Genomic DNA, 11,808 nt, shown 5'->3' on the forward strand with positions numbered 1-11,808 from the left:
AGACCCCCATTGGGTTTCCAAGGCTGTAAATCTTTATGGAAAACTCATCTTTTTTTCCATGGAATGGCTAATGGATTTGAACCATTAATCATTTTGTTAGCAGCCAAATACCCTAATCATTACACCACCAGATCTCCTATTTGTGCACCAGAGATTCCTAACTGAGCAATAAACTTCTAAATAATGGATAAGTCAAGAAGAAAAGGAAGCAGTTTGGAACAGCTAAGGGAGACAGAGAAGTGAGCTGGTAGTAGTTTGGAACAGCTAAGGGAGAAGAACTTGTCTGTCAGTTTGTCATACTGTGGTAGCTTGTGTGTTGCTGTGAGGTTGGAGGGTATGCTGCTAGTGTTTCAAATGCCAGAAGGCTTACCCATTTTGGACAGCTTTCAGCAGAGTGTCCAGACTAAGAAACACTCAGAAGGAAGAGCCCATCCACTTATCAAAGAATTGGTGATTAAAAACCTTATGAATGGTAGTGAAAAGCTGTCTGATATATTATTGGAAAACTTTATGAGTAGCCCAAAACATTTTCTGATATAGTGCTGGAAGTTGAGCCCATCAAGTTGGAGGGCACTCAAAATACAACCAGAGAAGAGCTGCCTCTTTAGAGTAGAGCTGACAATAATGATGTAGATTAAGCATTAGTGACCTGAAATGGACTGGTTTTGGCCATCATGAATTAGACAACCACATGATCTACTATTCCAGGAATGACAAACTGAAGAGCAATGGCATGGCATTCATCATCACAAAGAATGTTTCAAGATCTATCCTGAAGGACAGTGCTGTCAGTGATAGGATAATATCCATATGCCTACAAGGAAGATCAGTTGATCTTAATTTTATTCAAATTTACACACAAACCACAAAAGCCAAAAATGAGGAAGTAGAAGATTTTTACCAACTTCTGAAGTGTGAAACTGACCAAACATGCAATCAAGATGTGATAATTATCACTGGTGCTTAGAATGCAAAAATTGGAAAGAAAGAAAAATCACTGGTAGTTGGAAAATATAGCTGTGGTGATAAAAATAACACTGGAGATTGCATGATAGAATTCTGCAAGACCCATGACTTATTCATTGCAAATACCTTTTTAAAACAAAACAAACAGTGAGTATACTTGTGGATTTCACTAGATGGAGTACACAGGAATCAGACTGACTATATCTGTGGCAAGAGGTGATAGAGAAACTCAATATCTTCAGCCAAAACAAAGCCAGGAGCTGATTATGGAACAGACCATCAACTGCTCATATGCAAGATTCAAGTTCAAGTTTAAGACAATTTAAAAAAGTCTACAAGGACCAAAATATGACCTTGATTATATCTCTCCTGAATTTAGAGACCATCTAAAGAATAGATTTGAGGGAACTTCTGCTAAGATGAAGAAACAGGCAGAAAAGCAACACAGACCCTCTTCAACAAAGAAAAGAAAAACCAATTAACAGAGATATAGAAGATAACCCTGGAGTCCTGAGCTTTAAAAGGAATTATGCAGAAGTGGATTAGGCACCAACTAGTGGGAAAACCTGAATGAAAATAGTGAGTACAGAGATGATTGGAGCTGCAGACTGTCATCTTCTCTGATGGGACCACCAGCCTGAATATTTCCAAGTGGTGTTGGGACCTGAGAATTGACCTTAAGATAAGCCCTGGTCACCAAGGGCTGTGGGGATGACTGCGCTGGTGGCCTATGACTAGGAAGGGAAACAGCAAGGAGGGAGACAACCTGAGCTGTTGAATTTCCACTGTCCAGATAGTGCAACCATTTTGCTTGTTTAGATGTGGCAGCCATTTTGGATATTTAAAGTGATGGTGTGTGCAACCATTTTGAATGTTTATAAGTGGCAGCCATTCTGGATATTTAAAGTGACTGAGGGTGCAGCCATTTTGAATGTTTACAAGTGGTGGCCATTTTGGATATTTAGAGTTACCAAGGGTGCAGCCATTTTTAATCATTACAAGTGACAACCATTTTGAATTTTAAAGTGATAACATTTTCATTTGTATACCAGGGACCTAAGAATAGGCTCTGTTCACTATGGCTGGAAGGGAAATATAAGAGGCTGACAACAGGAAAGAAGACAGGTGGTGAGTATAAGTGCTGTCAACTAGTGAATGGAGGAGCACAGCAAAGTACCCTGCTTGTGCAGATAATATACAAACAAAACAAAAATCATGGGCAAGTCACTCCAACATACAACCACCAATTAAATATAAACACAAAATCATCACAATGCCTTGGAGTGAACAGAGCATCACAGTCCACACAAGAAGCAAGATAAAGAAAGAGAAACAAGGGACCAGGATACAGACCAAAAACACAATACTGAGGAAGATGCAGCATTGGAAAACCCTGATAAGAAATTCAAAAGAATTACATTTATATATCCTCAACAAATTGAGAGACGTATCAAGGAAAACACAGACAAAACCCTAGAAGAATTTTGGAAGAAAATACAAGAACAAAATAATGAAATAAATGAAAAATTAGAAATGATTCTAAATCAACAGATAAAAATCCAGAAGGTTAATACTAAATTGTCAGAAATAGACAACACATTGAAAGGGCAAAGGAATAGAATTGATGCAATGGAAGACAGAATTAACGAGATTGAAAATAAATACCTGAATACTTCTTTGGAAAGGGATCAATCAGAAAAAAGATCAAAACAAAATGAAGAAAGCCTAAAGTTCATATGGGATACCATCACAAAGAATACCCTATGTGTCATTGGAATTCCAGAACACGAAGAGAAGAATGAAACCACTGAGAAAATTGTCCAAATTTCTTGGAAGAGAACTAACTTCCCCAATATGATGAAACGTGAGAATATATCCATTCAGGAAGTACAATAAACTCCAAACAGTATTGACCCCAAAATAAAATCACCAAGATATATCATCATCAAACTCACCAAAAACAAAAACAAAGGAAGAATCCTGAAAGTAGCACAGGATAAATGAAAAGTTACCTACAAGGGGCAATCAATAAGACTAAGCCCGGATTTCTCAGCAAAAGCCATGTAGCTAGAAGATAATGGGATGGTACATATAAAACCCTGAAAGAGAAAAATTTCCAACCAAGAATTATGCACCCAGCAAAATTGTGTCTCAAATATGATGGTGAAATTAGGAGATTTCCAGATAAGCAGAAATTAAGGGAATTTGTTAAAACCAGACCAACCTTACAAGAGATGCTAAAGGGAGTCCTTTGGACAGAAAAGCAACAACAGCCAACAATAACTGACCATTAACACACATGATGACATAGCCCAGAAACAAACTCAGTTATGGAAGTATCCAAAGTAAATAAGCCTACAAGATTTTAAACAGGGAACCAGAGACATCAATTGACAAATGAGGATAACTACAAACAAAAAAGAGGGAAAAAAATATGTCGTTACAGAACGTCTAGATGGTAGGGATGTCAAACAACTATAAGATAGAATGGACTGTTCTAAACTTGGGAAGAAAATTGTAAATCACAGGGTAACCTCAAAGAAAAATGATAAAAATTTCACATCAAAATGAAAAAGAGGACCAGCACAAATATTTAGCAAATACTAAAACAATAGCAACAAAGGAAGTGATAACAAGATGCAGAAACAAAACAAGCTCAGCATAGAAAATTATATGGAACAAAGAAATTGACACAATGAAAAAGCACATAACAAAAATGACAGCAACAAATTCATATTTGCTGATAATTACATATCTGGCAAGGGACTTATCTTTAAGATTTATAGAAAACTCCTATGCCTCAACAGCAAAGAAATTAACAATCCAATTGAAAAATGGGCAGAAGACATGAACAGACACTTCACCGAGGATATTCAGATGGCCAGCTAATACATGAAGAAATGTTCACAATCATTGGTCATCAGAGAGATGCAAATCAATGAGATACCATCCCACCCCAGCACTGATGGCAAGTGTCGATGAGACAGAAAACAACAAATGCTGGCAGGGATGTGGAAAGATTGAGACTCTCATGCACTGCAGGTGGGACTGTGAAGTGATACATCTACTGTGGAAAGTGATATAGTGATTCCTTAGAAAGTTGGAATTGGAGATACTATTTGACCCAACAATCCCCTTACTAGGTATATATTCTAGAGGGCCAGGACAGGAACAGATATATGCACACTCATGTTCATTGTAGCACTATTTACAATAGCAAAAACATGGAAACAACCTATGTGCCCATCAGCAGAGGAGTAGATGACAAAGCTTTGGTATATACACATAATGGAATGCTGTGCAGCACTAAAGAATAATGTAGAACCTGCAAAACGCTGCATAATGTGGATGAACTTGGAGGACATTATGGTGAGTGAAATAAGTCAATCACAGAAGGACAAATGTAGTATTAGTTCGTTGTTGTGGAGGGTCAAGGAAAGGTTTATATATGGAGGGAAACATTCTTTGTTGGTTTCCAGGGGTGGGAGGTGGAGGGAGGGAATACTGCCAAAAAAAAAAAAAAGCATTGACCATGTCACTTTAGTTTTGTATATTTCACTGTACATAAATTATCTTTCAATAAAATGCATTAAAAAATAGATTTGTTGAATTGAACACCTACGACCAAAAAACAGAGGAACTGTGGGATGACATCAAGAACATCATGCATGAAGAAAGTAAAAGGTCATTAAAAAGACAGGAAAGGAAGAAAAGACCAACATGAATGTCAGAAGAGACTCTGAAACTTACCCTTGAGTGGAGACTAGCTAAACCAGGTGGAAGAATTGACAGGATAAAAGAGCTGAACAGAAGATTTCAAAGAGCATCTCAAGACGACAAAGTCAATTATTATAATGAAATGTGTAAAGGCCTGGAGTTAGGAAGCCAAAAGGGAAGAACACATTTCTCAAGCTGAAAGAATTGAAGAAAAAATTGAGCCTCAAGTTGCAATTTTGAAAGATTCTGTGGGCAAAATATTGAATGATGCAGGAAATATCTAAATAAGATGAAGGAATACACAGAGTTACTGTACCAAAAAGAATTGGTCAATATTCATCCATTTCAGGAGGTGGCATATGATCAAGAACCAGTGGTGTTGAAGGGAGTAGTCAAAGCTGCACTGAGGGAATTAGCAAAGAAGAAGACTCCAGGAATTGACAGAATACCCATTGAGATGTTTTAACAAATGGATGCTTCCACTGGAGGCACTCACCGGGCTATGCCAAGAGATTTGGAAGATAGCCATCTGGCCAACTAACTGGAAAAGATCTGTATTTGTACCCGTTAGAAATAAACATGATCCCATAGAATGTGGAAATGATCAAACAATATCACTAACATCACATGGAAGTAAAATCTTACTGAAGATAATTCAAAAACAGTTGCAGCAGTATATTGACAGAGAACTTCCAGAAATGCAAGCTAGATTTAGAAGAGGAAGTGGAACCAGGGATATCATTGCTGATATCAAATGGATCTTAGCTAAAAGCAAGGAATACCAGAAAGATGTTTACTTGTGTTTTGTTCACTATGTAAAAGCATTCAATTGTGTGGATCATTACAAATTGTGGATAACATTGAGAAGAACAGGAGTTCCAGAACACTTAATTGTACTCATGAGGAACCTGTACATAGACCAGGAAGCTGTCATTCAAACAGAGCAAGGGGACACTGGATTGTTTAAAATCAGGAAGGGGATGTGTCAGGGCTGTATCATTTCACCATACTTATTCAATCCATATAATGAGCAAATAATCTTAGAAGTTGGACTATATGAAGAAGAATGTGACATCAGGATTGGAGAAAGGCTCATTAACAACCTGTGATACTCTGATGACACAACTGTGCTTGCAAAAAGTGAGGATAACTTGGAGCCCTTATGGATGAAGATCGAAGATTATAATCTGTGGTATGGATTACACCTCAATATAAAGAAAACAAAAGTCCTCATGACTTGACCAATAAGAAACATCACAATAAATGGAGAAAAGATTGAAGTTGTCAAAGACTTTATATTACCTGGTTCTTCAATAAACACCAATGGAAGCAGCAGTCAAAGACATCAGATGATGTACTACGTTTGGCAAATCTGCTGTAAAAGACCTCTTCTAAGTGCTGAAGAGCAAAGATGTCACTTTGAAGACTAAGGTAGGCCTAACTCAAGTCATGGTATTTTCAATCGCCTTATACACATGTGAGAGCTGGACAATGAATAAGGAAGACTGAAGAAGATTTGAAGCTTTTGAGTTGTGGTGTTGGCAAAGAATATTAAAAGTACCATGGACTGCTAAAAGAAGTAACAAATCTGTCCTAGAGAAAGTGCAGCCAGCATGCTCCTTGGAAGTGAGAATGGTCAGACTTTGTCTGACCTACTTTTGTCCTGTTGTCAAAAAGGGCTATTCTCTGGATAAGGATATATGCTGTGAAGTGTCAACAAAAAAGAGGGAGGCTCTCAAAGAGATGGGTTGACACAGTGGCTGCAATGATGGACTCTGGTATAGCAAGGATTGTGAGGTTTGAACAGGACAGAGCAGTATTTCATTCTGTTGTACATGGGGCTGGTATGAGTAGGAAGTTACTTGATGGCACCTAACAACAACTAGCATCAAGAAATTGCAAGACAAATTAGAAAGTAATTTAAAATGAAGACACACACCAGAACTTATGGAGTGAAGTTAAGTCTGTGTTTATAGCTATAAATGTGCATCAAGCTGTACAATTTATAGCTAGTTTATAATTTCTAATTATATTATAATACATAATGAAAAAATACTTTCAAATATTTAATATTCAGTGGACATAAAGCATTGACTGTAGGACATTTATTCTTACATAGCAATAATGAAAAAAATAGCTCATTTGTCATTATTTTATTTTTGAAAATGATCTCTTAGGAACAACAAAAGAAAGAGAAATTTACATTTGTGCTCCTAACTCTTGTGGAGAAGGATTTTTTTCTTTTAGTCTTTTTCATATGTGATACAAGATTTCTGTGGCTTTCTAGCACAGAGTCCACGCAAATATACATATGTAGTTAGACAATTTATAGCTGTAAATGTACATCAAGGCTCAAGCTCACTGTCGTTGAGTCATTTCTGACTGATAGCTTCCTCCTTTGGGTTTCCGAGGTGGTAAATCTTTATGGAAGCAGCTTGTCCAGTATTTCTTCTGCGGAGTGGCTTGTGGGTTTGAACCTTCACCCTTCTGGTTAGCAATCAAATGCCTTAGGTACTATGCCACCAGAGCTCCTTGTAAATGTATATATTGGTGCAGAAGAAAGATCTCAAAACAATGAACTAACTTTTTCCTTAATACAATGAAAAAGAGAAACAACCTAAACACAAATTAAGTTGTTGTTGTATGTGCCGTCGAGTCAGACCCGACTCATAACAACCCTTCCTTGGGTTTACAAGGCAGTATCACTACGGAAGTAGATTGCCCCATCACCCTTCCAAGGAGTGGCTGGTGAGTTTGAACCACCAGCCTTCTGGTTAGCAGTCAGGTGCCTTAGGCATTATGCTACCAGAGCTCCCCTACAAATTAAGTAGAAGAAAGAAAATTTAAAGATCAGAGAAGTAATTAACTAAGAATAGAAAAACAACAGAGAGAACAAGAAAAAAAAAAAAAGATTCCTTTAAGATATCAACAAAATTGACAAACATTTAGCTAGACTAAACAAAAAAAAAAAAAAAAAGGAAAAGGAAACAAAAAATAGAGATCAAGGGAGAAGACAAGTTATTAAACTTGGGAATGAAAGAGTAATTTATTACTGGCCTTGCAGATATAAAACAAAGCATAATGGAAAGGTATAAAAAACTGAATGACAGCACATTAGATCATATAAATGAAATGGACAAATTATTAGAAAGACACAAACTACTAAAGATGAGTCAAGAAGAAAAAAGAAAATCTGATTAGACCTGTAAGAGAAGAATACATTAATGGAACAAATCCACCAATAAAAAAATACCAGCCCCATGTAATTTTGTCTGGTAAATTTTATAAAACATAAAAAGGAAGTGTTAATCCTTCACAAATTCTTCCAAAAAATAGAAGAGGATAGAACAATTCCTAACTCATTCTGTGAAGCTAATATTACCATGACGCCAAAAACTAAGACAATTCAAGAAAATAAAACTACAGACCAAATCTGTTTTGCTGAGTAGGTAACACTTATATCTTTCTATGAATCTTTTCTGACAGCTGGTAATTGATTTCTAGTACTAGTTGTCCTGATTTTAAGGTATTTCTACACCTACAGTATTGTGATTTGGTGAATACACAAGATATTAGTGGAAGTAGGTGATCTTTTATGATAGCAAGACAGATGTCTGATCTTCAGACATAACTGTTCCACAATCTCCTTTTCACTTTATTTTTTCTTATTGAAATTAATTTGTATTCTCTTGTATATATGAGAGTTTATTATACTCTGCTTGTGAAATATATGAAAGGTCTAGCTTTATAATTTCTATTAATATTATATATAATAACAATTAAAATATTTTCAAATATTTAATATTCAGTGGACATAAAGTATTGACTGTAGGACTTTTTTCTTACATAGCAATAATGAAAAAAAATAGCTCATTTGTCATTATTTTATTTTTTAAAATGATCTCTTAGGAACAACAGAAGAAAGAGAAATTTACTTTTGCACTCCTAACTCTTGTGGGAGAGGAATTTTTTCCTTTAGTCTTTTTCATATGTGATACAAGATTTCTATGGCTTTCTAACACAGAGAGCCCATGCAAATATATATATATATATGTAGTGAGACAATCCTAAGTAAATGGGGCAATTACACTTGTCTGTGTCTGAAGTGGTGGGATAGTGACTAGGTAAAGTACTGGAACTTTTTTCAGTAGGATTCTCTATTCTTAAACATGACAAACATGACTTATTTCAATGGGATTTTCTACCCTTAAACTTATTTAAGCAGGATTTTCTATTCTTGTGCTTGAGAACTTGGACCTGGGAACAGATCAGAATACTGCATAGCATCTATGGTCATCTACCACCACTTGTTTGTCAGTTTGTTGTAATGTGGTGGCTTGCATGTTGCTGTGATGTTGGAAGCTATACGAACAGTATTTCTAATGCTAATAGGACAATTCATGGTAGACAGTTTCAGCAGAGCTTCCAGACTAAGACAGACTAGGAAGAAAGATTGGATGATCTACTCCTAAAATTGTTGGCCAATGAAAACCTTATGAATATCAGCAGAGCAGTGTGTGATATAGTACCAGAAGATGAGCCTCTTAGATCAGCAGGCATTTAAAATTTGACAGAAGATTGACTCCTCAAATAGAATCAACTTTTAAGATATAGATGGAGTAAAGCTTTCAGGACCTTAATTTATTGATGAAGGTCCAAAACTCAAAATGTGAAGAAACAGTTTCAAACATCCATTAATAACCAGGGAAACTGGAAGTTGTCAAAATGAAACATAAAAACTGATATCTATGTATTAGTGAGCTGAAATGGTCTGATGTTAACCATTTTAATTGGACATAGTATGGATGGCTATGCCAGGAATGACAAAAGAGGAATGATATCACATTAATTCTTGAAAAGAACAATTCAAGATCTATCCTGAAATACAACACAGGCGGTGATAGAATAATACCAAAATGTTTACAAAGAATTGCCAATTAATATGACTAATTCAAATTTATGCAACAACCATTAATGCCAAAGGTTAAGTAATTTAAAATTTTTACCAATTTGTACAATCTGTAATTGATCAAATATATAATCAAGATGCATTGATAAATACTGATTCACTTTTTATTTTGTTTTGTTTTAGATGTTTATTACTTTTATTATTATTTTATTATTATTATTATTAATTGTGTTTTAGGCACAAGTTTACAGAAAAGAGTTTGTATTACATTCAACATTTCGTGTACATTTGGTTTCACTGCCCAGTTAGCATCCCCAACCCTAACCCATTCTCCTCCCCTCCCTGCCCATTAATACACACACACACACAAACACACACACACACCATGCCCCTTATAGTTATACGCTCCTGTGTGTCCTGCATTTCCTCCATACGAATGTTGCCCCTCTGATGCCCTATGGTCGATTGTTCCAAGGGATACATCTCTATAGGGTATGTGGGTGCTTCACCCTGAATTGAGTGGTCTGTGTGTATGTCTTATTTACTATTGGGCTGACAGCAAGCCCCTGGGAGTGAATTTTTTTCCAGGTCTGAAGTGTATCCCAGGGCCAAAGTATTGGGGGTCCCATCAGATTCCATCTGACCAGTAATTCTGGTCATTATTGTATTTTTGTATTTTGTTCCACGTTTTTCCTGCCACTCTATCCAGGATCTCTAGTTTTGATCCTTTCCTGAGTGATTGATCATGGTAGCCAGGCACCATCCACTTCTTCTGGTTTCGAGGTCTCTCCTATCCTAGGGCTGATTGCCTTCAAATGCCATTAGTGTTTTTCACTCTTCTTCGCTTCTGACAATAGGAGACCATTAGCTGCATCTTAGATGGCCACTTGAAAGCTTTTAAGACCCCAGTCACTACTCACCAATGTAGGCTGTGGAACAAGATTTTTATGTATTTTGTTGTGTCAATTGAGTTTGGTGTCCCTCAGTACTATGGTCCTGAGTCAGTAGATCCATTGGCTATCTCTCCCACAGTGCCTGACTGTCTATGAGGGATTGCTGTATGTCTGTCTTCTGTTGTTTCTGTAAGGATTGCAGGTATTCTGTGTCACTGGTATCTGTGCCAGATTAGCCTCAGCTGAATCTATCCTTGGTCTAGAGTAAAATCCTGTTCACTGACCCCCATCTAATCTTCTCAGATCTTTATGTGTTTATCTGTAGCCTGGTGTTTGGTGTTAATGGTAATGCAGTATTGTGGATATTCTGGTATTAGCCTCTGTGGTCTATATCTTACATGCACAAGTTGGTGTCCTCCCTTTCACTAATGTTATCATGGTGGTCACAGACTCTTTCCGTACAGTCCCTCCCCTTACCCACCTCAGTGAGTGGCCCCCAACTAGCTCCAACAATTCCCTCCCCTTCCCTCCCCACCCTGGTAACCAACAAAGTGAGTTCCCTTTCTTAAGAAAACCCTTCTTTGTCTTTTTACAGTAATGGGCTCATACAATATTTGTCCTTCTGTGATTGACTTCTTTCACTCACCATAATGTCCTCCAGATTCATCAACATTGTAAGATGATTTGCATATCCTTCATTGTTCTTTAATGTACCATAGTATTCCATTGTATGAAAGTACTATAATTTGGTTATCCATTCATCTGTTGATGAGCATTTAGGTTGTTTCCATCTCTTTGCTATAGTGAATTGTACTACAGTGAACATGGGTGTGCATATGTCTGTTCGTGTCCTGCCTCTCATCTCTTTAGGATATATTCCTAGTAATGAAATTGCTGGGACAAATGGTATTTCTATTTTCAGTTTTTTAAGGAAATACCATATCATTTACCACAATGGTTGTACCATTTCACAATCCCACTAGCAATGTATAAGGGTTCCAATCTCTCCTCAAAATCGCCAGCATTTGTTATTTTCTGTCCTGTTGAACTTTGCTATTATTGCAGGGTGAGATGATAACTCATCATTGTTTTGATTTGTATCTCTCAGCCCCAGGGTTACAGGTGAGGAGAGACAACTCAGGGACGCCCAAGGTAGCAGGCAGGAAGAGCAGGAGAAAGGGGATTAAAAGCCAGGAAGCCAGAGAGAAGAGCAATCAGCCGAAGGGATTAAGTGAGGAGAGGAAACTCAGGCCCGCCCAGAGTAGCAGGCCGGAAGAACAGGAGAAAGGGGATAAAACCAGGAACCCAGACAGAGGAGCAGTC

This window comes from Orycteropus afer, unplaced genomic scaffold (genome assembly GCF_000298275.1).
Source record: "Orycteropus afer afer isolate SDZICR_OR568_19922 unplaced genomic scaffold, OryAfe1.0 scaffold00097, whole genome shotgun sequence".
Taxonomy (NCBI): domain Eukaryota; kingdom Metazoa; phylum Chordata; class Mammalia; order Tubulidentata; family Orycteropodidae; genus Orycteropus; species Orycteropus afer.